We start from the raw sequence: 14,413 nt of genomic DNA, 5'->3' as shown, positions 1-14,413 counted from the left end.
GGAGCAGGACATGAATGCAATAGTACTGCTCACCTGGTATTCAGACTTACAGGTAGGTAGCCATGTTGGTCTGCCGTAGTCGAAACAAGATAAAAAATTCCTTCCAGTAGCACCTTAGAGACCAACTAAGTTTGTATTGTTATGAGCTGGAAGGAATTTTTTTATTATCTGGTATTCAGAGGCATACTAACTTTGACTATGGAGGTAAAATATAGCCATTATGGCTAGTAGTCATTGATAGCTTTGTCCTCCATGAATTTGTCTAATCCTCTTAAAGACATCCAAGTGAGTGGCCATCACTGCCTCCATCTGGGAGCAAGTTCTATAGTTTAACTATGCACTGCATGGAGAAGTTAAAATGTAAATATATGCATCATTTTATAATCAGAACAACAATATAATGCTTAGAATTACAGAAAAAGTTTCTAATATTGTAGGACAACTGTGTCATCTATAGCCAATTCATTCAAGATCTAGCACTGAACTCCCTTTTTCACTCAGGTTGAACTGCAATGCTATATGATGTCACTGATTCATAATAAGCTGTTCCATATAAAACAAGTCAGTGTTTGGTTTAGAGTAAAAATAATCTGAGAATCATTTTAGGTCTGTTTGGAAGTCATTTTCATCCATTGTGACTACTAGGCGTGTGTCAAATATATCACAAATGCCTTGTCCTGTTTGAATGAAGAGCAAAGCTCTTTTCCTGTTACTATCAATAACACCAAGTGCCAGAGATAATCTTTGAAGTTTCTGGCCATTCTCTCCCCCTCCCCCTGCACTTCAAACTGTAGGAACAATAACTGGCTTTGTTCAGCCATTTTACAATGGGAAAAGTCACTCCACTTAAAACAAGGCCAACCTTGTTTGTTTGCCTTTTTTGGTCTGTTTCTAGGTTCCTTTTTCCTTTCACTTATTTGCCAGTTATTACTGATGAACAAGTGTTTAGAACTTTGTGTTACAAAATGACTTAACTGAGCACATTCCACTTATCGATCCTTTCCTCTTCCTGTCCCCACTTTCTGTTTGCTTCCGGTTCTACAATATATGCCTACAAACACTATCATTTCCTCAGCAGACCCCATTGTTATAGTTTGCCATCTAGTTTGTCCTACTTCCTGTTTCTTCCCAAAGCATCCTGCCTTTCTAACTGAAATATACTCAGAGTCGCAAAGTGATTTCATGCTCTTTATTCAGCTCATAGTGGTGAGGAGGAATGAATGAAAGTCCCTTCAAAGTATCTGCTTTATATACATTATTTACACAATGGGCTGCACATGATTGGCTAATTCTGGAATTCTACTGTAAGCCAATCAGGTTGTGGATTCACTTATATCTGGAGCATGATTGGGTGGTTCCTGCCAACCAATCATACTGCTGCATTGTTCTAGGACCAATCAGACTGCTGCAATTTGGATCCTATTGTTCTAGGACCAATCAGACTGCTGCAGTTTGGATCCTATTCAACTCAGTACATAACACTAACTCTTAAGCACTGTCAGAGCAAGGACACGCGCTTTCAATAGTAGTGGGCCATGTGGAGGGAGGAGTGGCCTTTCTAGCACCAAGGCAGCGTACCAGAACAGAGCTTGGCAGCAAGGTCAGAGCCTTGTGGGTATACCAGCAGGTGCATTGGATTGGTCCTGCAAGAACATGCAGACAGTCCAGACTTCACCAGCTACAGCAACACTGGGATTGGGAAGGCAGATCCACATGGGATACTACTTGTCTTCACCTGGCATCATTGATCAGATGCTATAGCCCTGTTGGTGCCTGTTGTGGGACCCCCTTTTAAAATCAGCACCAGGTGATTGATCCTTGTCAGCTTTTGATTTCCCACAGTGCCTCCGATGTAGCATCATCCTAGGGCATTGAAGACCCTCCAAGTGTCCCTATTTTCCAGGGACAGCCCTGGATTTACAGAAGCCATCCCAGTTTCTGATGTGATCCCAGAATGTCCCAGTTTTCATCCCAATTTTCATTGGAGAAATGTTGGCGGGTATGGAGTTATGCAACACCCCCCCCCCCCGTAACCATACAGTGGTACCTCTGGTTGCGAATGGGATCCGTTCCGGAGGCCCATTCGCAACATGAAAAGAGCGTAACCCGCAGTGGCGTGTCTGCGCACGCACGGGTTGCGATTCGCTGCTTCTGCACATGACGTCATTTTGCGCAAGCGTCGAAACCCGGAAGTAACCCTTTCGGGTACTTCCGGGTCGCCGCAGGACGTAACCTGAAAGAACGTAAGATGAAGCGGACGTAACATGAGGTATGAGTGTACTGTATAACCTTTAGAAGACATCTGAAGGCAGCACTGTGTGGGGAAGTTTTTAAATGGTTAATGTTTTATTATGTTTTTATATATGTTGGAAGCTACCCAGAGTGGCTGGGGTGACCCAGTCAGATGGGCAGGATATTATGATTATTACATCATTATTATCCTTATGGAATAGGACATCACTATTTTCATCACAGAAATGTTGGAGGGCATGGCATTGTGAGAAATTAAATGGGTGTCTAGACACAGCCTTCCAAAACAGCTAGATAAACCTGTCAGGTCTCTCTGACAGTGGAAAGAGACCCAGAGGACACGGTACGCAGGGCCTCCTCAACCTGGAGCTGGTCAAGCAGAGCTCCTTCTTGATTCAGTTCCCTGCCTTTCTAAGAATATTCTGACAGCATTGTTCTATGTGCAATGGAAACATTACCACCAGCTCCTTCAACCGGTGTCAGATGCTTTCAAACCACAAATGTGATTCAAAAAAAGACTGCTAAAAAGCAGCACATTTTCAGAGTAGCTCTCAAAGAGATTTGGGCATTTGGCTCGTTTGGGGGTGGGGGATATGGATGAGGAACCAGGAGACCTCCAGATGCGGCTGGACTACAACTCCCATTATCCCTGACCATTACCCATGCCGGCTGGGGCTGATGGGAGTTGAAGTCCAGCTACATCTGGAAGGCCTCAGGTTACCCAAACCTGGTTTAGAACTATAGTTATTCAGGTCACTTCCGGAAAACTTGTTTCTTGAGCATTGTTCCTAATTTGTGAGGAGATTAGATGAAGCCAGCTATTTATTAAGCATTCCTTCTGATTTGTTTTAATGTTTGATGTATCACAGTATTTTAATAATTTTTTGGAAGCCGCCTAGAGTGGCTGGGAAAGCCCAGCCAGATGGGCGGGGTATGGTTAATAAATTATTATTATTATTATTATTATTATTATTATTATTATTATTTACAAGAAGATGAGACAATGTTGCACCAAGCAAAGGTTAGAACACACTTTTCAGTGCATTCCCTCATCTCTTTTCTTAAAGCAAGAAGTCCAATTGGGGGAGGGAATCTGTTGCATAATAGCTCCAAATCAATTTTTATTGCGTAACCTGAATGTGCCAGAATGTGATTGAATTCCTCCCCAAAATAGTGACAATCTAGATGTGCCCTCGGTGTGTGGAACAGGTGGGTTGGACAGAGATTTATTTAGCTGCTTCTGGAGAATAATCTCAAATGGTCTGAAACACAGCTAGGCTCTGCAAGACCTCTCCAGTCCTGCTAAATTGGAAAGATCTTATCGTAACATATTTCTGTTATTGTTTGGGTTCACTTCTGAGCTATATAGTTTCCTCGTTTCTATGTACATACTTATAGCTTAATGTACAATATTGTTATACATTTAAAAGTTCCGCTTAATATGTTATTTAAAAAACCCACAGTGGCTTAATACGCCTTTCAGTAAAAACATACACACACACACACGCACACACACACCTTAAGGATACAAAAATATTTCCTGCAGGCAACTGAAATAATGAAATTATAGCCCCCTTTCATTCCTTTACCATTGCTAATATGATTTTACACTTGCTGTTACAGTGCTCAACAAATTACTTTACTGTACTTTGAATTAACAATCCCAGTGATTTATTTACTGCTCTGGGTGCTATCGATTACATTTTCAATTACACTAAAACTTTATTCCTTAGTACATTAGACCTATTTAGATAAAATGCAGCCAATATTTTTGTGATGGAAAGATATAATGCAGACAAAAGACTTCGGGTATGGTAATGAGTAGTATTACAGAGAGTCTAGAGAGAGCTCCTAACAGCACTTTGAACATGTATTTGATAAAGGATTTCCCCTCAAGCTATTTTGTAATGGTTTGTTGAAATTTTGATTTGAAATGAGTCTACCGTCTCACTTACTGATCAACTGGATGCATTTCAAATGTATGCTTATAAAATATAACGATGAAAGGAGATTTAAAAGTTATTATTAGAAAAATGTATTAGGGATACATCAAGTAAAAAATAATAATCATCTAGACATGCAGGGGGACTCCAGATACGGAATAGAAAATGCAATTTAATGTAAAGCAAGTGTACAGTGATGCACATTGGCGCAAAAAATCATAATTTAACATGCACACTAATGGGATCTGAACTGACGGTGACTGATCAGAAACAACACTTTGGGGTTGTAACAGATGGTTCAATAGTCAGCCCAGTGTGCAACAGCTGTGAAAAAAGTAGGGACCAATGAGTAAGCAAAATAAGATTCCAACGCACATTTAAAGTACATGACTCTTTCCCCACATAATCCAGGGAACTGTCGTTTGTTACGTATGGTGGGAATTATGCCACTGTGGGAGAACTACAGTTCCCAGGATTCTTTGGGAGAAGTGATGTGCGTGGGATGTGTTTTAAATGTGTGTCACATATCTGCTTGTCATGCTAGAACCAGCCTAAGAAGTTGAACGTTACAAGATTCAGGACAGATAAAAGAAAGCACACAGCTCATAAACGGTGGAGCCAGTTGCTGAGAGTCACATTTGGGGAGAGTGCTCTTGCCCCCAGGTCCTGTTTGCAGGCTTCCCATTGGCCACTGTGAGAATAGGATGCTAGGCAAGGTCGATCCAGCAGGGTGCTTCTTTTGTTCTTAACTGAAAATAGGAGATTCAGTTCTTAGTGTGATTGTTTTTAACAAACTTGAAGCGAAATGTTGTTTTGATATGTTGTAAATTGCTTTTCTCTTTGGCACAGAGTTCCGTTTAACTGCAGAGTCATGTGTTGTTGTTTTTTCAAGCTATAAATAATGTAAAAAGGATAAATCTCCTAAGTGCCACTTGCTCTAGTGTCACACTGCCAAAGCTATCAGGACTGGCACCCATTCATTTCATTCACCATCAGAGCACCTCTCCGCTTTGATATGTAATGCAAGCAGAAGATTAACGCTTCCCTCGTCTTTGGCCCTACCAAATTCTGATAATGCAGCTATAAACAAGATGATGGATTTGACATGTTGAAGAAGCCAACCTCAGTAAATTATATCACCAAGGTATCTTTTATTGGTATTGAAATTATAAAAATGATTTATTATTACACTGGACAGTTGGTGGAATTAGATGTTATATCTCAGCAGAAAGCTCTCTGCAGTTCTTGAACAATCAATATGACAGAGGTTTGGAGGAAGTCAATACATATGCAGTAAAAGAGCCTCTGCAGTGCATTGAACTGGAATACACTGCAGTTGTAAACTATTGAATGATCTTGCTAATATACAAAGAGGTTATTGTGACCTTAATGCATTTAGAAATCACTGTGAGTCACATTACATCAAAATATTATTTCATTCATAAACCACTGATGCTTTATACTTACAAAACATAAAAGATGTGAGATCCATATCTCAGAAGACACTTCATATTGTAAATTAGAGAGATAGGTGTGTTTTCACCTAGTCTTTCAAATAGTAATTTTCTTGGTAGGCATCAATACACTAAAGCGGACGAGTATTTACTCCCACCTTGTTGGCTGTGCAGACAGGAGTACTTGCTGCTGGAGTATCGGTGTTGATGTTTTCACAATAACTGAAAACACAGCTGCTGAGGGCAACAGAAGGAAAGCTATCTGCTTTTGTTTTCATTAAAGCAGAGAGCTCTCTGCGGTCTAGGCTGGCTGGGGATGACGAGTTTGGAGTCACACAACATCTAGAAGGCCATAGGTTCCCACCCCTTCCTCATAGGCACTTTCCTGATGCCCTCCCAATGTTAGACTCCAACTCCCATCCAGCATTGCTAAAGATCTAAGATCATGGGAGTTGTAATTCAACATTTGAAAGGTCGCAGACTCCTCATCCCTGGTCTAGGCAATAAAGGTGAAGTCCGTTCCTCAACTCACTCCCAGTTCTGGACACCCTAGCTCTTCCACAAGTTCCTATGGGGGTGGTTTTGAACTCCCATCTGCCCCAGCCAGCATTGCTAATGATCTAGGGTGATCATTCCAATACAGCATTTGAAGACACCAAGCTGGAGAAGGCTGCTGAAGTTTCATTATCATGGCTAAGAGCTGCTGATAGATCTGTCCTCCGCAAACGCATCTATATTTTTTTTTAATGGCATATACACTTTCAGCCATCACAACATCCATTTCCATTTTTTATGGGAACAGAGTGCTTCCTACTGTTATCTGAATAAATTAATTCCCGTGCACTCTTGCAAGCAAGAGTAATCACGCTCCTCCCTCCCCCAATTTATTTTAATTGTTGTACTATGAATATTCTCCAACTGTGTTTTTGAAAAGATGGTAACAAGAACCAGCTCCTCGGGGAATGATCATCATCACTGGGTTGTTTGTCTTTTATAGTATTCAGAAGCTAATGTTGCTGTTTTTCTTGTTGTTTGCATTCTTTAGATAGATAACAGATAGCTAGAGATAGATGATTCACAATACAAGGCCTTGTTCCTATGTGTACTTTAAAAACCTTTCTACAAAAAAATAAAAAATCCCCTCCCCAGCCATACAGAAAGCCATACCCTATTTCATATAAGCAACTTATTTATATGTTTTTATCAAAACCCAGTTTGCAGAGATAGCTGTAGCAAAGTGGAAGGCATTTCAATCTGCTTGTCAAGGACGTGTGTCAAATTACAATGCGAGTCTGCCCAGGATCTTCCTGAATATACAAAATAATGTAGAACTATACTATTCCAGCCAAGACATTTCAATGACTACGCAAAAAAATCAGGAAGATGCAAGCAAGAAACACTCAAAATCACCCGAGGGTCTAGCTCACAACTTCTCAAACAGGGATCCCACTTGGTTCCTGGGTGGGTTGCATTCAAAGGAACTGTATAGCGTTACTGATAGGAGACAGGCTGCATCCTTCACTCTGTGGGTGACAGTGTGGTGAAGTGGTTATAGTTTTGGTCTAGGACCTGGGAGACAAGAGTTCAAATTCTGTTGCAGAAGGGGAAAGTAGGACTTGAAAGGTGGAGCTAGTCCCCAAAGCCTGGGTAAGCTTACAGGAAGTCCCACTTCAAAACATTTAAGAGGCAAGTAAGGTTAGTTCTCCATGGAAAAGCATCCCAGCTGAGATACAACAGCAGTCCACTATTTGTACTTTCCGCAAACAATCAAATACATATTTTTTTCTACAAGTCTTTCCAGCTGGGTGAAAAAATCTCTGCCACAGGGGTTCATTCTGTAGTGTTTTAAACCTATTTTCAATTTGTTTTAAAACCTCTTTATCTGTTTTTCTTTTATGTCTGCAAATCACATTGAACTGCAAAAGTTGATTCAATAGCAGTAGCCACCATCGACACTTTTATTTCTCTGAACAGGAAGTACCCAATGCCACATTAAAACCTGCTTTTGAAAGCAGTTTCAAAACTAGTTGGCCATCAGGCAAATGGCTGTGGGCGATGATTTGAAAAAACATGAGCCTTGCTCATGCAAGACAAGCATTCTGCAGCAACAGATCTTCAAAACTCTATGCAGAATTCTAAAAATTGTGGGGAGGTGGAGGAGGGATGCTTTATATTCTGTGGTGTTCTAATCTTCTGGAATATGGAACACAGACTGTATTTAAGCACTCTTTCTGGTAATCATAGATCAGGAGTCAGCATCCTTTTTCAGCCGTGGGCCGGACCACGTGGGTTCAGGCCATGTGGTGGGCCGGACTATATATAGAGAGAGAAGTTTAAATGCTTATTTGATCATCCTTGAATCTTCTTGCCAAAAAACCTTAATTGTGCAACGTTTAAAATTTGACTGTCTAGTTTCTGCTGGCCCCTTCCATCTCAGGAGGGACAAAGGCAACAAACAACAGCCATATTTTCTGTACCACTCACTCCATGTTAATTACAACACAGCTGGCATCTTTCAGGTTCAAAGGCAATCTGTAGAATGCGGTGCTTCAAACCACTTAGCAGGAATGACCAGAAACAGTTTCTTCCTACCATCTGTAAAATCTCGTGTTTATTCACGCACAGTTGGGGTTCCATCTTTTTTCAGATAGGCGGGCTATATTTTGGAAAAAAAAAAATGAATGAATTCCTATGCCCCACAAATAACCCAGAGATGCATTTTAAATAAAAAGCACACATTCTACTAATGTAAAAACACCAGGCAGGCCCCACAAATAACCCAGAGATGCATTTTAAATAAAAGGACACATGTAAAAACACGCTGATTCCCGGACCGTCCGTCAGCCAGATTAATAAGGCGATTGGACCACATCCAGCCCCTGGGCCTTAGTTTGTCTATCCTTGCCATAGATTATAAGGAATTGCATATAGTGGTTTAGCAGGCGATGGGAGTTGGGTGAAAGTGCTGTGGCCCTTCTCTGCAGAGAATGTTCAGAAGGCTAGTGGAAAAAAACAAAACAAAACTTGGCAGGTTACTAACTTTTGAGAGCTTATTTGCAAAGCACTGCATTATAAAATAAGGCACACCTGACAACCTTGGTGCTCAAAAGATTTCCCTTCAGCTAGAGAAGGACAAAATAAATATATTCACTGATCAGGGTCAACATCTCACAAACAATTTCACTATGGTATTAAATGATATCAAAGAGGTCTTCCAACGCTGGAAGCTAAAAGCTTGTCAATTAAACCCAAGTGTAGGAGGGGAGGAAGAGATTGCCCTTGCTTCAACTTTCTGAAGTGACAAAGATGCTGATGTCATTAATTATAATAAAGTGCTGCTCAGCACAGTCAACTGCCCACCCAATCACTTATCTGGCCCCGCTAAAAGTAATGGGATTAAACTATAGTACTTCAGTTAACTGGCTTGTTGTAGAATGGGCCTGATTCTAATTCTGTCAACTCCGTGCAAACACTGATTCTACAATGTCATTCCAAAGCTTCCAAAGAGCTTAGCAATTTCTTCTGAGATAAATAAACATTGTTTGAATTTCAAAAATTTGCACTGAATTTATTTAAAGAAGTACGTTCATATTCACATATGCAAAACAGAAGCAACAATGTGAGTATTTATTCAGAGAGATACCTCCCAAACATCTGTTAAAGAACTCAGGCTCTGATCCTACAAAATATTTACTAGAATTGTAAAATGGGGGTCTCTCTTGGGAGGGGAAATTGGGGGGCACAGGAGGAAGAAAGCAAGTAAACTCCAGTAGGAAGAATGATAAAAGAAAAAAGAAAATGTAAACAGATCATTCTCTTGATACTAATGACTACCTTCTACATTTTCTCTATTTTGGTAATACCAGCCAGGATCCATGAGATGGCAGAGCTGTATATTTTGAATTGATTTCAGTCGTAATTGTGCCGTTTTATAAAAATATGCTAGTATGTTTTGAAATGAGTGCTATTTTATCTCACCACTTGTCTAATTATATAACTTTTTCAAGAAACAAATCTGAAGGTTTTAAACTGTGACCCATTAAAAACATGCACAATTATTTTTTTAATATTCTGCTCCATTTTTCTCTAGAACAAGAGTTGCCAAATTGTGGTCTACACGCTTTATTCAGGGGGTCTACAGAGCGCCTGTGAATTTGTGCTTGGAAGATGGCATATCCATCATATTAAATATTCAATTTGATTTTCAACTGTATTTTCCATTGCTTCTTTTATTTCTTATGTTGCATTTTACTGTGTTAAAAATTTAATTCTGTGTAATTAAAATTGAAACACAATAAAATGCAATATATAAGAAATAAAATAAGGACTAAGGTGCAAGTATAAATTGTACAGCTTCTAGAAGGCACAGCACAATTGCCACGACTGGCAGAAAAACCATGAAGCAATTTTCAAGTGATTCATAGGGGCAGGGGGAAGTCTGGAAACTGCCCTAAAGGTACCCTTCACTGAATATATAGAGTGATATCTAACTACCGTAAATGACACTCAGGGTATACCCAATGAAAGCAGTTATGTTGCTGAAGATCCTTTATTTCAATGCATCTACCTGCAGTAGAACAAATGTGGGATATCATCCATAATTATTAATATAGCAAGTCTAAAATCAACTTACAACCTGTTTCAACAAATTTGTGTGTACACTTACATATATTCTTAACAAAGCATAAACTAGGTAAGCGGGCTACTGTTATATGCCAAATATTATGAGTCCCTGTTCCATCCAGCTTCAAAACACCAAGTTCTTTATTTACAGTAGAGAGTTTGGAGAAGCAACAATGTTTTCATCACTGTAGCAAGAGGTAACAACAAAATGTCATTTACCTTGAGACCCACACAAACAGCAAAGCAATAATTTACTTTTCAAGTAGATGCTAGGACTTTTATCGGGACGCAGGTGGCGCTGTGGGTTAAAGCCTCAGCGCCTAGGGCTTGCCGATCGAAAGGTCGGCGGTTCGAATCCCTGCGGCGGGGTGCGCTCCCGCTGCTCGGTCCCAGCGCCTGCCAACCTAGCAGTTCGAAAGCACCTCCGGGTGCAAGTAGATAAATAGGGACCGCTTACCAGCGGGAAGGTAAACGGCGTTTCCGTGTGCGGCTCTGGCTCTGGCTCTGGCCAGAGCAGCGATGTCACGCTGGCCACGTGACCCGGAAGTGTCTCCGGACAGCGCTGGCCCCTGGCCTCTTAAGTGAGATGGGCGCACAACCCCAGAGTCTGTCAAGACTGGCCCGTACGGGCAGGGGTACCTTTACCTTTACCTTTAGGACTTTTATCACTTTCTGTGACAGCAAACTCTTATCTGTAGCCCAAACAGGGCCTCTGAGAAGCAAGAGGAAGTTTCTCAGGTTTGCAAAACTGCAAAAGAGGTATTTTGGGGGAAATAGGGGAACGGTGGGGGGGTGGGTCACTCCCAAACAGCCCAATGAGAACTGAGCATGCTCAGTAGCTACAGAATGCTGAATGTCTGTTGGGGCATGATGGGGAGCAGAAAACCCAGAGGAGGGAAATTGAGTGGAGTATCCTGGAAAATGGCTCAGCTGGCAAGTTGAAACACTGAACAGGAGCACTACACACTGCAACATTTGACTGCAGGTCCCATAAGTAATTACCAAACACAAATGCACACACACACTTTTTTTTTTTTTGCCTGTGTACTGATTTCCATTCATTAGGATCTTGCGGGGGGGGGGGGGGTTGTCAAGCAAATTACTAAAGCGACCAGACACAAAGGAGAACAGGGGCTTTAATACAGCGAGAAAGAGGCAATTTGGCCATGTGCAGGTTTGTCATCTCCTGAAACTCCCTCTGGTGCACAACTACTAAAGGCACAAGAGCTCTGTTTTCCTACAAACTGCAGCAGACTAAGTTTTGATTATGCATGTATTAAACCATTATTGGTTACTCCTACATATATGAGAAATATGTAATACCCCCTTTTTTAATGAGTTAAAAATGTGTTTTGGTACACTTCAAATTATTTTGCTCAAAATAGTCAGAAGCCACACCAACGTTGCACTTAACTTTTTCAAACTTGGTATTGCTTTTAGCTTACCCTGGGTTAAATTACCAAAAAAAACAAACAGACAGACAGACAAACCCACCACAGAACAAGGAAAGAGGGGAAGGAACTGAAGTATCCAATCTTCCTTTGCTCAGTTCAGACAAATTACAAACCCTCAAATCACAAATACTAAAAATGGAATTATACAGGCATGGAAAAGTCAAATGACTTAGTGTATTGCAATAGTTTACTTTTTAAAAGATGACATATTTAAAACTGGATGGTCATCGTTGGTTTGGAAGAAAACTAAAAATGTACAAACATGTCATTTATCAAAGGGTAAACAAACAAACTTGAAATTATTTAAAATAATAAACCTAATTATGAAAATCTTTTTAAAAGCTGTACTCTATGAAGACTCTGGGCATTTGACTCAGGCAGCTTTGCACCTGAACTTTTCCTACTATTTATGAGAAGTATTCTGAGTATTAAGTATTATTATTTCCAAAAGCTATTCGGTGTCGAAGCCTAATCGAACTGAATGCCTTGCATTCAGAGGCTTATCGCTGAGTCACCCTTAACGCAGCTCCTGAAGGGGGAAATAATTTTTTTTTTAACCGCGATAGCAACAGATAGATATATATTCAAGCGTTTTTAAACATACGGAGAAGAATCCTCCTCTTTTTTCCCCCCTCTCTCCCCTAGCGTGGGTTTTCTCTCCTCGTCCCCCTTTAAATGATAGTTGAGACATATGAAACACACACATATATATTATGGCGACGCGCCTCTTTCGCATCGCAGCGCGAAAGGACGATCGAGAGCCTTCGCCCTACTTCTACCTATTTAAAGCTTGCTCTTTGCAAATTCCTCTCTCAAGTGTCACCGGGTCCCAGCCCTGCTTGGAAACTGAGCAGCGCGTCCCTACGATCTCCGGGAGAGGCCAGCGACATCGATACTTGGGGATGCGGTTACCGCGCGTCCCGCCCTCGCAGCTTCCCCTCGGCCCAGCAGTCTCTGGGCTGCCTGCGCCCGCGAGGGCACGCCGCTGTTCTGACGGTCGATGCGGGTCTGTGTTGCAAGCTTCGGAGGGGGAAGGTCCGGGTTTGGGGCGTGTTGCAAAACCACCTGCCCAGCCAGGAGCTGCTCTCGGGGTGTGTGTCCTACTCAAGTGGAATAAAGAGAGATGGGTGGCGACGCACTAGTCACGCTTCTGACAGCATCCCCACGACGGGAGCCAGGAGAACGCCAGAAGCCCTGACACGCGTTTGGCCATCCAAATCCCGCGCGCCTTCAGCCGCCCCTGCTGCAAATCGTAGAGAAAAGCCCCGATTGCACCCACCGGGCCAGCCTAGCAGATGCGAGCGGCGGCGGCGGCGCAAACCCCGCGCAAAGGAGTCGCCCTCCATTCCCCCGCCCCCCCGCCATTCACACAAAACCCCTTCTCCGGCACATTCACTCCAGCATCGCTGCTTGACGCATTGCAGGTACGAGGCCGCCAATCCCGGCGCCCGGCTCTTGCCCGCCAACCATTGCAGGGTCCCTTCGGCCAATCGGAGAGCTCCTCACAAAACCTCCGGCGAAGACGCCTCGGCAGATCCGGAGCGTTAAGGGGCTGGGCCAAGAGATGAAGCGCGCTTGGTAACCCTCCGCGAGGAGATGTAATCCCTCCCCGATTAATTCGCATGCAAGCGCTTCTCCGCTCTTGCTCCAGCTGCCCGGGGCTGGGCTCGCCGTCGTCGTCGGAGGCAGGCGCTGTGCGCGCCTCGCTTTGGGGATTCGTTGCACGGCTGCTGCTGAGCGCGCGCCTCGCCTCGCCTTGCAAGCTGCTCCTGCTCCAGCCCAGGCGCTTTTGCACAGCACAGATCTTGTCTTGGGGAGCTAAAGGCACGGCGAGCTGCTTTGTGCGCATCTGAAGTTGAAACGGGCTTTTACAACCGTTTCAAATGCGGCTCTTGTGTGTGTGTTTTGTTGTTGTTGTTGCAGCGGCAAAGCAGCAGAAAATTGTGGGATCGTATTGTAAAAAAGAAAGAAAAGGGGGGGGGGACACAAGAGATCCAAACGACTTCCTTTCCCGCAGATCCATTTTAAAACTCTGCAGCAAGCTTTTTTTTCTTTGGATGCCAATTGGATATGCTTAAGGGAGGTTTGGGCTCCTGCAACAGTTTGGGTCTCTTGCGGGGGAAGCGGAGAAGAGCGCTAAGATGCGAAGAAAAGTGTTGACCCCCCATCCCCCTCGAGCGAAGAATGGCCCCTTATTCCCAGACCTCATAGCTCCGTGAAATAGAATGGATGCCCCACAGCTCCTTCAGCCGGCCTAGGATTAGCATTTGGGACCCAGGTTTCATCTCCTTGGTTTCAGCCTTATAAAAGCCCAATCACACCGGACGGGGGGGGGGGGGAGGACGGATAGGGAGGAGATATATTTGGAAAATTGTTTGTGAATTTTGTATCCCGCCTTTTAGCCTCATGGTGCATAGGGGGAATGATAGTGCAATAAAATAACAGTATTTCAAAAGCAAATCAGGTACCAATGAATAAAAAATAATAGTTTTCCTCCTAAACCACCGCCCCCTTTCTCAGCTACCAGGTTAATAGTAAATTAACCATCCAGAGGTAGCAGTGACGTAGCGTGGGTTGTCGGCACCCGGGGCAATGCAAGTAATTTGCGCCCCCTTTAGCCTTCTGAAAAAGCATGCAAGGAAAGCAATATGCAGCATTGTTTACAGGAGAAAACACCAACCATGACAGC

The 14,413-nt window shown here is 42.7% G+C and overlaps 1 long non-coding RNA gene across 1 annotated transcript; it reads right to left on the bottom strand.

Moving 5' to 3' along the window:
• Positions 1-10,393: 10,393 nt before the first annotated feature.
• LOC307213033 lies at positions 10,394-11,501 on the bottom strand. The gene is made up of 2 exons (XR_013837349.1): positions 10,931-11,501; positions 10,394-10,545 (listed from the first exon to the last, which is right to left on the bottom strand). It is a non-coding gene; the product is annotated as an uncharacterized lncRNA (long non-coding RNA).
• Positions 11,502-14,413: the final 2,912 nt, after the last annotated feature.

This window comes from Podarcis cretensis, assembly GCF_951804945.1.
Source record: "Podarcis cretensis genome assembly, chromosome: 1".
NCBI classification, from domain to species: Eukaryota; Metazoa; Chordata; class Lepidosauria; order Squamata; family Lacertidae; genus Podarcis; species Podarcis cretensis.
This window is presented reverse-complemented; position numbering and strand designations above follow the sequence as displayed.